This window comes from Lissotriton helveticus, chromosome 4_2 (genome assembly GCF_964261635.1).
Source record: "Lissotriton helveticus chromosome 4_2, aLisHel1.1, whole genome shotgun sequence".
In the NCBI taxonomy this organism is placed as follows: Eukaryota; Metazoa; Chordata; class Amphibia; order Caudata; family Salamandridae; genus Lissotriton; species Lissotriton helveticus.
Genome location: NC_136064.1, coordinates 127275324 through 127287400, shown reverse-complemented (window position 1 = coordinate 127287400; position 12077 = coordinate 127275324). Strand labels below are relative to the sequence as shown.

General features: G+C 47.2%; 1 protein-coding gene across 1 annotated transcript in view; it reads left to right on the top strand.

Annotated features, from left to right (window-relative positions):
• LOC144752102 (nicotinamide N-methyltransferase-like) overlaps nucleotides 1–12077 on the top strand; it is a 79608-nt gene that overhangs the window by 52960 nt on the left and 14571 nt on the right. The window lies entirely within an intron of this gene.

Here is a 12077-nt window from a genome sequence, read left to right as displayed (position 1 = left end):
CGCTTGTGCATGTAATTCGGCTGTCGTTAAACGCTTGTGTGGCGGCGGGGTTTGAGGAGTACCTCCCCCTGCGGCCCCTAAACTAGAGTCGTCTACTGAGGCTCTTCGTCCTGGCAGAGTGGGAAATGGAAATGTAGGCTGGACTTGTATGGCGGGCTGGACCGGGGGTACCGTAACAGGTACTCCGGTGTCTGGAGGAGCGGGAAGTGCCTGATTTACAGGGACTGGCGGAGCGCGAACAGGATTTGCATATTCTGGGACTGTGTCGTCCAAATAGGACGAAATAAAAATATCAGCTGCGGTCTGTTTGTGACGTAGTTTGGTCGGAACTAATGGTGGCGGGAAATTACTGGATGCCTCTGGGGTCGCTTTTGGCAAGCCCTCGGCAAGGAGAGGATACATACCCCTAATAAGGGCATGCCTCTGTCTGTCTGACTGTTCGGCTTTGACTTGTTCACCTATCTCGATTAGTTCTTTTTCTTGTGCTCGTTCTAAGGATTCTCTACTTAATTCTGACTTTCTGATTTCCTTTTCAGTTCTTTTATGAGCTTCTTTGCGCCATAACTCGATGGCATCTTTCTGTGACTGTCTGGCTTTCTTTTTCCATAATGCCTCTTCTACTCGCATGATGCACTCGGCATCCCATGTACCCGATACGGGCCATCTATACTTTTCTTCTAACTGTTTGGTATACTCTACCCATAAATCTAGATACAGTATGGCGCTTATGCCATGCTTCTGATACATAAAATGACCTGGACTGTCCCTAGGCGGAACTGGAACTGCTGCTTCCAGCAGACCCTTTCTGGTTTTTAACTGACGTAATTTCGAAAAGAGCGGCATGACTGAACTATAATCTAGACACAATACAATACACAATAAACACGATACTTATTCCCCATTCATACCACGACATTAAAATACATGAAGAACATTTAAAAATAACAGTTCGAACAGAATACTACCTGGAATACGGAACACAGAATACATGAATTTTCTCGAGAACAGAACTGACTAGAACAGGAACTAGATGCACTGCTGAAACAGTACGAAACTTACCGGTCTCATAAAGAGACACGTCAGGACCCGCATCCACCGAAGTGGACACTTCGTTTGTGGGTCTGTGTACCACCAACCCACGGACCAGAGTCAATTAAATTGACCCTGTCTAGATACTACCCCAGTAACGGTACTCACCGGGCAGCAAGAACGGAAGGCCTCAGACTGGACGGGACTGCTTGGACGCCGGACGGGCGAACTTCGGACTTCAGTTACGGGTGGACCTCCGGATACCTCGGACCTTGGACTCTCGGCTTGGGCTCTGGTCGGGACTCGCCGCGTTCCTCCACCGTCTCGTTTGGATGCTGGACCGCCTCCTCCGTCTCCTCCGTGGGCCTGAGGGATACTTGAAGCAGAAATATCTGCCGGTGCGCAGAAGAGTTCCGTCACGACTGCAGAGGGTCAGGGGGTCGGCGTGGCTTCACCGACGCGTGGGGAAAGGGCAAGTCCCTGTTCGGGCGCCATTATGTGGTAAATAAATAAATAATACCCTATTTTTGAATGTATAAATGAATAACAGATAGCTCAATAAATAAGAGTCAAGATTCGAGGTAGTAGGAGTTTCGCAGGTTTATTACAGCATAAAGGACAGGAACAGGACAACCTGCATAGGAATAGGATGGCAGGGCCCAGCAGCTGCCGGGGCTGGATCTGGGATGAGCGCGCTAGCATTTAATAACAATACACAAGCATATATAGTAAAACAGTTGCATTACAGTACATATGATAGGCGGAGCAGTGGGTGGAGCAAAGGGTGTGACGCGTAGCAGTCGCGAAGGATAAGGGTGAAAAGAGGTGTAACGGGGCGTATACATAGACATGTGATGCAAACGTAACAGAATATGTCATGAATGGGGCGGAAACCATGGAGGGGGCTACCTGAGGAGCCGGGACCTCTAACCTGATGGTGCGCGCAAACTAGCAATGACGTGTTACTAGGAGAAGCTGGGGGCTATGAACTCTGTGCTAGGAGCAGAGACTGAAGTCTGGAGAGTCAGGGCGACATGTACCTAAACAGTATCTAGTATCTGATGTTTAGAGAACATGTTGATATAAACTAGAAGTCAGGAGGGGAAAGGCTAACTTGATTCTAAGACTGGACCATGCATTATTCTACATGTAGTGCGTGATGAAGAATATTAAATGACCATTAATACAGTATTTCTCTTACGTGGAGACGTGAAGGCTAGACAATGACGGAAACTATTGATGCGGTTCAGTAGCTTAGGAATGCAGAGAAGGAGGACTGAACTGATAACTGGAATCATAACATATTCTTGGCAGACTCAGAGGCTGAGCCAGGCTGAACCGGGCACGGCGTGGCAGGAAGTAAGTGAAGGGTCGAGGATACAGGTGGGGGCTGTATCGCTCCTCAGCGAGGCTTTAGGAGACAGGAGCTGAATCTGGTGTCCGGGCCCTTTTGAGGCCTAGAAACGGGGACTTTATAATGGAATAACGTGCACACTGAGAAACGTGGCAACGTAGCTTTACATAGACCTGATATTCGTAGTATTCACGAGAACTGGAAACTGGCATACTAGAGGTGGACACAACTATAACTGCGTCTTGAATCGAACATAGGGAATACATATGCATATTTAATCATGCACACATAACATATGATGGATGACACGTAGGGACACAGAACATGGCAAAATTTACTTTTCCACAGATGAGTGACGTTGTGTGAGTGTCTGTATATGTGTATGAGTACATTTGATAGTGTTGTATTAATGAGTGACTGCATATATGAGTGATTGTATGGGTGAATGAGTAGATGTGTGTAGACCTTTGAATCAGTGAGTGTGTATGTAGTAACTGGAATTTGGGTGTCGATGGTTTCGCAAATGGTAGTCTGTATTTTACAATGGGTGTAGCAAACGTTATATTAGAGTGTGAGCAGGTGCATCATATTTTCACGTGGATGATGCCATCAGTAATGTCATCAGTGAAGTCATTTGAGATGTCATCAGTGATGTCACTGACCTTGTCATGAATGATGCATTATGTGACATCATCAGCAGTGCATTGCGGGGTGAAAGTTATAGTTAGCTGAACTAACTATAACAGCCACATTGAAATGTCTAACTAACTATAGCGTCTCAAAAACCTATAGTTTTTTCAGTGAATTTCTAAGGTTTTTTAAATGCTAGTTTCTAACTAAAATGTGCCTGAAACCTATGGTTTTTTCCGTGAATTTTAAATGCTAATTTCTAATTATAAAATACCAGTTGCGTTTCCCGAGTGGTGGACAACGGTGAGCGTGGCCTCCGAAACACCTCTTAGAAATCCCACTATGTGGGATTTACTGGAGGAAACATGAGGAGTAGTTAGCCCCCAACGTCAACCTTGGGGGCCAACAACCTCTTTTATTTCCACTAGTAAGTCCCACACAACAGGATTTCTAACTTCTTTTATCAGGCCCACCCCCTCCCTGCACCACTGTGCAAACACGACCTTACCACAATGTAAGTTGGGGGATTACGTCCCCTTGAATACTTAGGGTCCCTGGGTACCAAGTAGCCCACCAAGTACCTCCAGCAAGCGCCACAGTGCTGCTTTGCAGAGAGGTGGTCCGAGGCCATGCCCCTTGTTAAACCCCTCTGAAACGCAACTCTGATGAGCTTGCCTGATACCTGGTGGGCTAGTTGGACCACAGGGACACTCAGGATTCAAGGGGACTTAATCCCCAAACTCACAGGGTCCGTTTACACAGTGGTGAAGGGAGGGGGTGGGGCCTGATTTCACAAATGTGCAAATGCTCCTGTGGCGTGTTTTTAGTTGGGGGATTAAGTCCCCTTGAATACTGAGAGTCGCTGGGGACCAACTAGCTCACCAGGTACCTACAGTAAGTGCCACAGAGCTGTGTTGCAGAGAGGTGGTCTGAGGCCACGACCCTTTTCAAACCTATCTGCAACGCAACTCTGTTGTGCTTACTGGATGTACCTGGTGAGCTACTTGGATACCCAGACAACGTCTGACAACAGATTTGACCTGGTGCTAGAGAACCATGCCACAAGATACCCAGAGGCCATAACTCTGAGGAATGTAACTGGATGTGCAGTGACAAACACCCTAATTGGAATTTTTACCAGATTGGATTTTCCTATAAAGTCTGTGTCTGGTAGGTGCACCAAATTTAATTTTGTAGTCAATGTCAAATGAGTATGGAGTTACCTATACAATGCCAACACCCTACCATTCACAAACCTTTCGGTTTGTTGAAAGATTCAACAAAACCCTTAAAGACATGATCAATGTGCTGCCTGAGGCCAAGAAGCATACATGGGATTTCTTTTTATGATCCCTGATTTTTGCTTACAGAGAGATACAACACACATGTGTTGGCATTGGTCTTTTTGAGCTTCTGTTATTCATCCTGTCAAGCTAGGGAGGGGTGGTAGCAGGATACCTGGAAAGCTCCCTAGGATGTGCTTAGCTACACACTAGCCCTCTGGCATAAGATGGCCAAGTTTTGGAAGCAAGCATCTGGAAACCTGAAGTCCAGCCAGGAGAAGATGAAAGTGTTATGACCAGACAGCTACCATCATGGATTTGGATCCTGGGCAGAAAGTGTGGGTGATAGAGCTCTCCAACACCTTTGGACCAGGCTGAATTAGATTGTTAAGAAGAACGGGAAGGCCACCATCTTGGTTGTCTTCAAGACCCCCGGACTTGCCATAAGGGTTCCCTACCTCATCCATCTCATGCCACACTTTGAATGGTCTGAGGCACCATGATGTTGGTGACAGAAGGTGGGGAGGAAGAGGAAAGCAAACCTCCTCTGATCTCCTAGGCTCCAAATAAAAGGATGAGCAGTGGAAGCTGTACACTATTCCTTTACCCTGACATCAGAGCAGCAGAGGGACTGGTATCAGTTACTGGGACAATTCTCTTCGGTTTTCCCTCAATACTGAGATTATCCATCTGTTTACCCATGATGTGACCAGAGGAGGCAGCCTACATGTTAAGAATTAAATATATAGGCTGTCTGACAAAGTGAGAGCCAGCATCAAAGGCGGTGGATTTAGGGGTGATTAGACATGCCAGTAGCCCCAGGTTCAGCCCTGTGATGCTGGTACCAAATGCTGTCCCACTGGGTACTATATCAGAATAGAGACTCTGGGTAGATTACAGGGGTCTCAATTCAGTCACCAAGACTGATGGTCCTCCCACTCCCACAGGTTGGGAGCTGCCCAGTTCCGGAGTACTGTTGACCTTACCTCATGGTACTGGCAAATTGCCCAAACTGAAAGAGTCAAAGAGAGGTCAGACTTCTCCACACCAAAAGTCCACTACCAACTTAAAATGATGCCCTTTGGGCTCAAGAATTCCAATGCCACCTTCCAGATGCTGGTGAACCACGTTGTTAATGGAATGGGGCCGTTATTGCTGCTTACTTGTATGGCACAGATGCCTTCAGTCACAGCTTGAAAGACTGCCTCTTTCATCTACAATGCTGCAGGGTCCTGCAAAATGCACATTCAACTAGGTCAGGAGGTGCCAGATAGGGCAGCTGTCTGTGATGCACTTTGGACACCTGGTTGGTGGGGGTAAGGTGCAGCCCCTCCAGGCTAAAATAGAAACCATCAATACCTGGGAACCATAAAAAGATTCAAAGAGCGGCAACATCCTTCCTAGACCTCAGAGGATATTGCAGAAAGCTTATATAGAGATATGCCACACTTGTTGCCCTCTTGACTGAGCTAAATTTGAAGATCGTGATCTTGACGGAAACATGCCAGGAAGCACTTGGCTCACTAAAGCAGGCCACATGCACAGCCACTATGCTCATGGTCCATGACTTTTCCAAGGAATTTATTATTGAAAATGACGCCTTAGAGCATTTAATGGGACAGAACTTTCACCAATTTGCTAATTTTGTTTAAAAAGTTATAGGGCCATCTGCACTTTACCGCTGTAACCAGTGCTAAAATGTATGTATGTACGTCACTTATACACAATTGGCATTTTTATTTTACTTGAATGTATGCATGTGCCCAGTCCTTGTAAATTAAAAGCAACTAGTGAGCCTGCAGCACTAATTATACAACCCACTTAAGTAATAATAATAATAATAATCCTGTATTTGTAAAGCGCACAGCTACCCGTAGGTTTCCCCGCGCTGGGGGCCATCAGGAAGATTAAGCAAGCTATTGCCCAGAGTCACATGGTGCTGGGCAGACCCCTGCCGCTGGTGCCGGGGATTGAGGGTTGGCCTTGGTCTGGGAGCTCCGGGCAGCTCACCCAGTCGACCCCAACCGATTGGTGTGGGAGCTCCGGTGGAGCCGCCCAGTCGACCTCAGACGGGCACCATTGCCCTTGGTCTGGGAGCTCCAGCCAGCTTACCCAGTCGACCCTGGCTGAGGACTTTCCCTTCTCCGTCCTTTAAGGAATTCTGTAAGGTGGCCCATTCGGTTTCCTCAGGGTCTCCGCTTGATCCGCTGCCTCCCAAATTCTGGAAGGTTTTCCAAGCAGAACTCTTTTTGCCTTTGTTCTCGATTTGTCTCCAATCTTTGGAGTCGGCATCAGTGCCAGAGTGCTGGAAGTTAGCAGTAGTGTCACCTCTGCTAAAAAAGCCAACTTTGGATCCGGCCTGTCTTTCCAACTACAGGCCGATCTCTTTGCTCCCTTTTCCGATTAAGATCTTGGAAAAGTGGGTGACCCGTTCACTCTCAGGCTTCCTGGAGAACATCAGGTGGTTCGATGAGACCCAGTTCGGCTTCCGCCCCGGACACGGGACGGAGTCCGCGCTGGTGACCGTGTTGGACAACCTTCGTTCGCGTGTCGACAGTGGGCGGGCAGCCTTTTTAGTGCTGCTCGACATGTCGGCCGCGTTCGACACGGTCTGCCATCGGACCCTGGTCAGGAGGCTGGAGGAATGTGGGGTCACTGAGGGGGCTAGAGATTGACTGATATCCTATCTTGGTGGCAGGCAACAGTTGGTTTCACTCCCGCCATTTAGCTCTGAGCCAAGGAGTATAGGACAGGGGGTTCCGCAGGGCTCGGCCATTAGCCCTATATTGTTCAACCTGTACCTTCGCCCTTTAGTCCAGCTAATTAAATCCTTCGGTGTCTCGGCATTTAATTATGCCGATGACACCCAGCTGGTTTTTTCTCTGGAAGGGAACAATGCGGTCTCTCTGGACACTTTCCATCGCTGCATGGCAGCTACAGCGGACTGGTTGCGAGCTAACTCCTTGCAATTTAATAGCTCGAAGACGGAGGTGCTCCACTGTTCCACTGACCGGATTCCACGGGCACTCCCTGAGAATTTTTGGCCCAGTTCCTTCCCTGAACCAGTGCTGGCAGCGGAATCAGCTCGTAACCTGGGGGTAATGTTTGGCCCTAACTTACAACTTGACATACACGTCAATAAAACCACCGCAACGTGTATGATGCTGCTAGGCATGCTACGCAAAGTCCTGCCCCTTCTCCCCGCTCAAGCCAGGCCGAAAGTAGTCCGTGGGACCATACTAAGTCGTCTTGACTATTGCAACGGGCTTCTTCTGGAGGCTCCAAAAAACTGTTGGGGAAGTTACAGCGGGTGCAGAACATGGCCGCCAAGCTGGCTCTCTCCCGCCCTAGGTCCAGCTCTTCCACTTTTGCGCTACGAGACCTACACTGGCTCCCGGTGGGTTTGCGGGTACAGTTCAAGGCTGCATGCTTGGTGTTTAAAGCGGTACACCTTTTGGGCCCCATTCCTTTGCAAAACATGTTCGCGTGGTATTCGGCTCCACGGCTCCTTCGCTCTTTATCGGCTCACCTTCTGGTGGTTCCAAGGTTTCATAGAGTGAGGATGGGTGGTCGCTCCTTTAGGGTGGCAGCGGCCAAATTGTGGAACTCCCTCCCACTTTCTTTGAGGAGCTATAAGGATTATTTTCCGTTCAGGAAAGCATTAAAAACTTACTTATTTCCATAAGTGGCCTGAGCGGTTAAAGTGCATGGTTCCTTGATCAAAGCGCCAGGATGCCCTTTGGGTGACAGGTTTGCGCTCTATAAATATATTAAACAAATAAATAAATAAATACCCAGTGTCCGGCATCAATCGCCCTTGCCGCTGTGCCACACCTCTTCCAGTAGCCCTTTAAAACACATCTCAAGCCCGCAACTCCACAGCCTATATAGACTGCTTATACTGTCATGTGGACTGTGCATTTAAAACCACTTGCCAATTCTTAAACTCTCATTTTATTCCTTATAAGTCACCCCTAAGGTAGACATTATATAGCCCACAAGTTATAAATGTCCTGGTAGTGAAAAACTCCCCCATTCGTTTTCCACTACTGTGAAGCCTACTCCTACCCTAGGTTAACATTGGAATTCCTTGTTACATCTAACAAGTGAAGTTTCTAATTGAAGGTCAGTTGAACTATCATATTTAGTACCAATGGAATTGTAATGATAAATCCACGTTAATGGTAAAGCAACATTTATCATTACAACTTTAAAAAAGCAACTTTTAGAAAGAATGTACTTTTTCTGCTTAGTCCTGTGTGCCTCCAGCATTTCTCCAATGCATGTCGGGGATGGGTGATAGCTGGGGTGTGTGCATTCCTTCTGTACAGCTACACACAAAGAGAGATTATTGAAACTTGATGGGCCATCCACATCCTGAAGGTCCTTCCTGAGCAAGATGCTTGAATACCCTATGTCATGTCCCTACACAAAGGACTGCTTAACCCACTGCAGTGAGTCTGGAGCCAGGGCATGAAGGGAGGACCTCTGGTTACTTTACCCCCCTCTTTGATGTCTCGCTGATAGATGTGGGGGTCTCTAGTTGGCAGAAGTAGGTACCTTTGACCAAATAGTACTCCTGTGTCTAGTCAGGGTACATTGTTACTCTTCTAAAATAACTCCTTCTCACCCCTTTGGTAGCTTGGCACAAGCAGGCAGGCTTATCTCAGAGGTAGCGTGTAAAGCATTTGTGAACTCATACAGTAATACACTACAGATGGACACCACACAGGTTGTATTATATTAATAAGTATTTTTTATATAGACTTAACAAATTACAAAAATCCACAATACTGTACATTAGAATGGTAGAAATAGCTTAGATCTCTTTAGGTGGTAAATGCAACACTTTACATTCAATGTACATTTGGAAGAATAACGTACTATAAACAAAAGAGTTGCAGTGAAGGTGATGCGTCGGTTCCTTACACGCAAGAACGGGGATGCGTTGGTTCCTTTCTCTGGGGGATGTGATGCATCAGTTCCCTACTGCTGCTTAGGGGACGGTTATGCTTTGGGTCCTTAATGGAGGGGAGGTGATAAATCGGTTGTTTTCCACGTGGGGAGGTGATGAGTTCGTTCGCTACTCTGGGGGAGGTGATGCATCAGTTGTCTCTGCTGTGTAGGGGATGGTGATTTCTTACTGCGTTTCTGTGACGATGGGACTAGCAGCACCGTAATGCGATGATGATCTGGTGTAATGAAACAAAATGGTGTCTTCTTCTTGATGCAACAATGATCCGTGCATGCCTGATGGCCGTGCGGCTACTTGGTGAACCTTCTGAGCTGCGACAGGCCCTGGGACCTGCTTCTCCAGTGATGCAACAGCATCTGCTGCGGTGGCAACACTATTCTCCTGTGATGCGAGGCGCTTTGGTGATGCGATGGCGACAGAGGCGGCACTCTTACTCAGTGATGTAACAACAGCGGGTGCGGCGGCAAAACACTTCTCTGGTGATGTGAGGCGCTTTGGCGATGCGATGGTAACAGCGGCAATGGCGGCACACTTAATCAGTGATGCGACAACAGCGGCTGCGTCAGCGTCATGCTTCTTCTCCTTGAGTCGCGCTTCCAGCTCCCAGCGACACACAGTCTCTCAGAAGGCCCAGCACAACAGCAGGCACTTCAGATTCCCAGCAAGGGAATTAAGGGGTGCTGGTTGGTGAAGTCTGTTATCCCTGAGACTTCAGCAGGTGGCAAGCTCAATATTCAAGCCCTTGGAGATCTTTTACATGACGATGAAAATAGCACAAAATTCCTTTCTCATTTCTTTGGCAGTCAGGCAACCACTGCCTGCCAATCCCCCAAACAGCACTCAGATTAGGGATAGTCTCCTCCTTCGTTTTTTCTCTCTAGTTCATCTTCTCAGCAAAGGTTCTTCTTGTTTCCCAGAAGTGAACTCTCTGGGGTCTGGGCCCCCCCTTTTTACACCTATTTTCTTTGTTCTCCGAAAGCACAAAGTGTCTGTACCTAGTCCAAACCAGTTCTGGTCAGTCCTGGAGCACTTTGTTGACAAGGCTCCGTCTTTCCTTTGACAGAGTGGGCCAGGCACATCAGGCGCCCCACAGGAGGTGGAGCCAGCATTGTGAAACGCAGGCACTGCCCTATTCAGGTCCCAGGTGCTCCCTCCCATCACTCACATGCATATGGGTCTATTCAGTCCTGTGCTGACTCACCCTGTCTCCTGGAATCCCCCAGCCCCTGTCACTCAAACTCCAGATTAGGAATACACAACCTAGCAGAGGCAGGCCTGGACAGCTAGGCAAGAAAATACCTATGTTCTAAAAGTGGTATTTTCAAAAACAGAATGTTGAAACCAACTTCAATAAAATATATACGTTATAAATTCCCTGAGTCAGTTAGGATTATAAGATGTTATAATTAAACTGCCCATTCTGGCCTAGGAGGAACAGTTTGCCTTGCAATAATAAAATTGAAATTGGTTGTAACTATCAGGACATGCCACACACATCAGGGCATGTACTACCTTTTACAAACAATGCACACTGCCCTTGGGCCTACCTTAGGGGTGACTAATATATAGAAAAGGGAAGGTTTAGGCACTGGCAAGTTGGTGTACTTGCCAAGTCAATATGGCAGTACCAGACTGCACACAGGCTCAGCAATGGCAGACCTGAGACACACTTTACACGTGGCTACAGTTGGATGGCACAATCAGGGCTGCAGGCCCACCAGCAGTATTTGGTTTACAAGCCCTTGGCACATGCAGTGCACTGTACTAGGGTCTGACAAGTAAACCTGGAGTCACTAATCCATACATCAATTTACAATAGAGAGCATATGCACTTTAGCACTGATAAGCAGTTGTAAAGTGCCCAGAGTCATAAAACAGCCAAGAACAGGTCAGAACAAATATAGGACGGAGGCAAAAAGTTCAGGGATGACCCTGCAAAAAGGTCCAAGTCCAACACTTGCCTTCTGCAAAGACAACACTGGGTATAAGAACTGGACTTCTGACCTCACCAATTCAGTATATTTCTTGACCTGGCAGGAATAAGGACTGATGTGCTGCTTAAGGATGAATGTATGATGTTGCAACGCATGCACTTACAACGCAGTTTTTACATTGCAACATCAACTACGACGCATTCCAATACATACCATGACACTACATCACATTTAAAAAAACTACCTTCACAACGCATTCCATTACATCGCATACTACCTTTACACCGCATACCATTACGACGCATACCATTAAATTGCATTTAAGGTAAGTATTCGATAGTATAGGGGTAAAAATTACTATTCGATCTCCAGGGGGTGCAACCGTGGGGTAATTGTTGGATAATGTAGGGGTAAAAAATGACTATTCTAACTTTAGTGGTATACGTTGTAGTGACATGCAATGTAGTGTCATGTGTTGTAATGGTATGCAATGTAATGCCTGCGTTGTAGTCTCATGCGTTGTAAAGGATGTTGCGATGTAATGCCTGCGTTGTAAGTGTAGTGCAATGTAATGTTGAATTGTAAAGGTTGTTCCCCCTCAAGGACTATCACTCTGCTGGACTGCTGCTCTGGAAGAACTGCTTTTCTGCTGTGTTAATCTGCTGCCTTCTGTCTTCCTTGCCTGGGTGAGTAGAACTGGACCCACATCCCTTGAACCTAGAACCAAAGAGACTCCAAGGGCTTGCTGGGTCTCAGGAACATCAAAGACTCCCAACCAGCCTGCATCAGCACCTGTAATCTGCCCTCTGTGAGTCAGCCTTGTCAAGTGGTGCCAGCCCAGTCCTGGACCCTTGAAATGGGCCTGAGGTGCT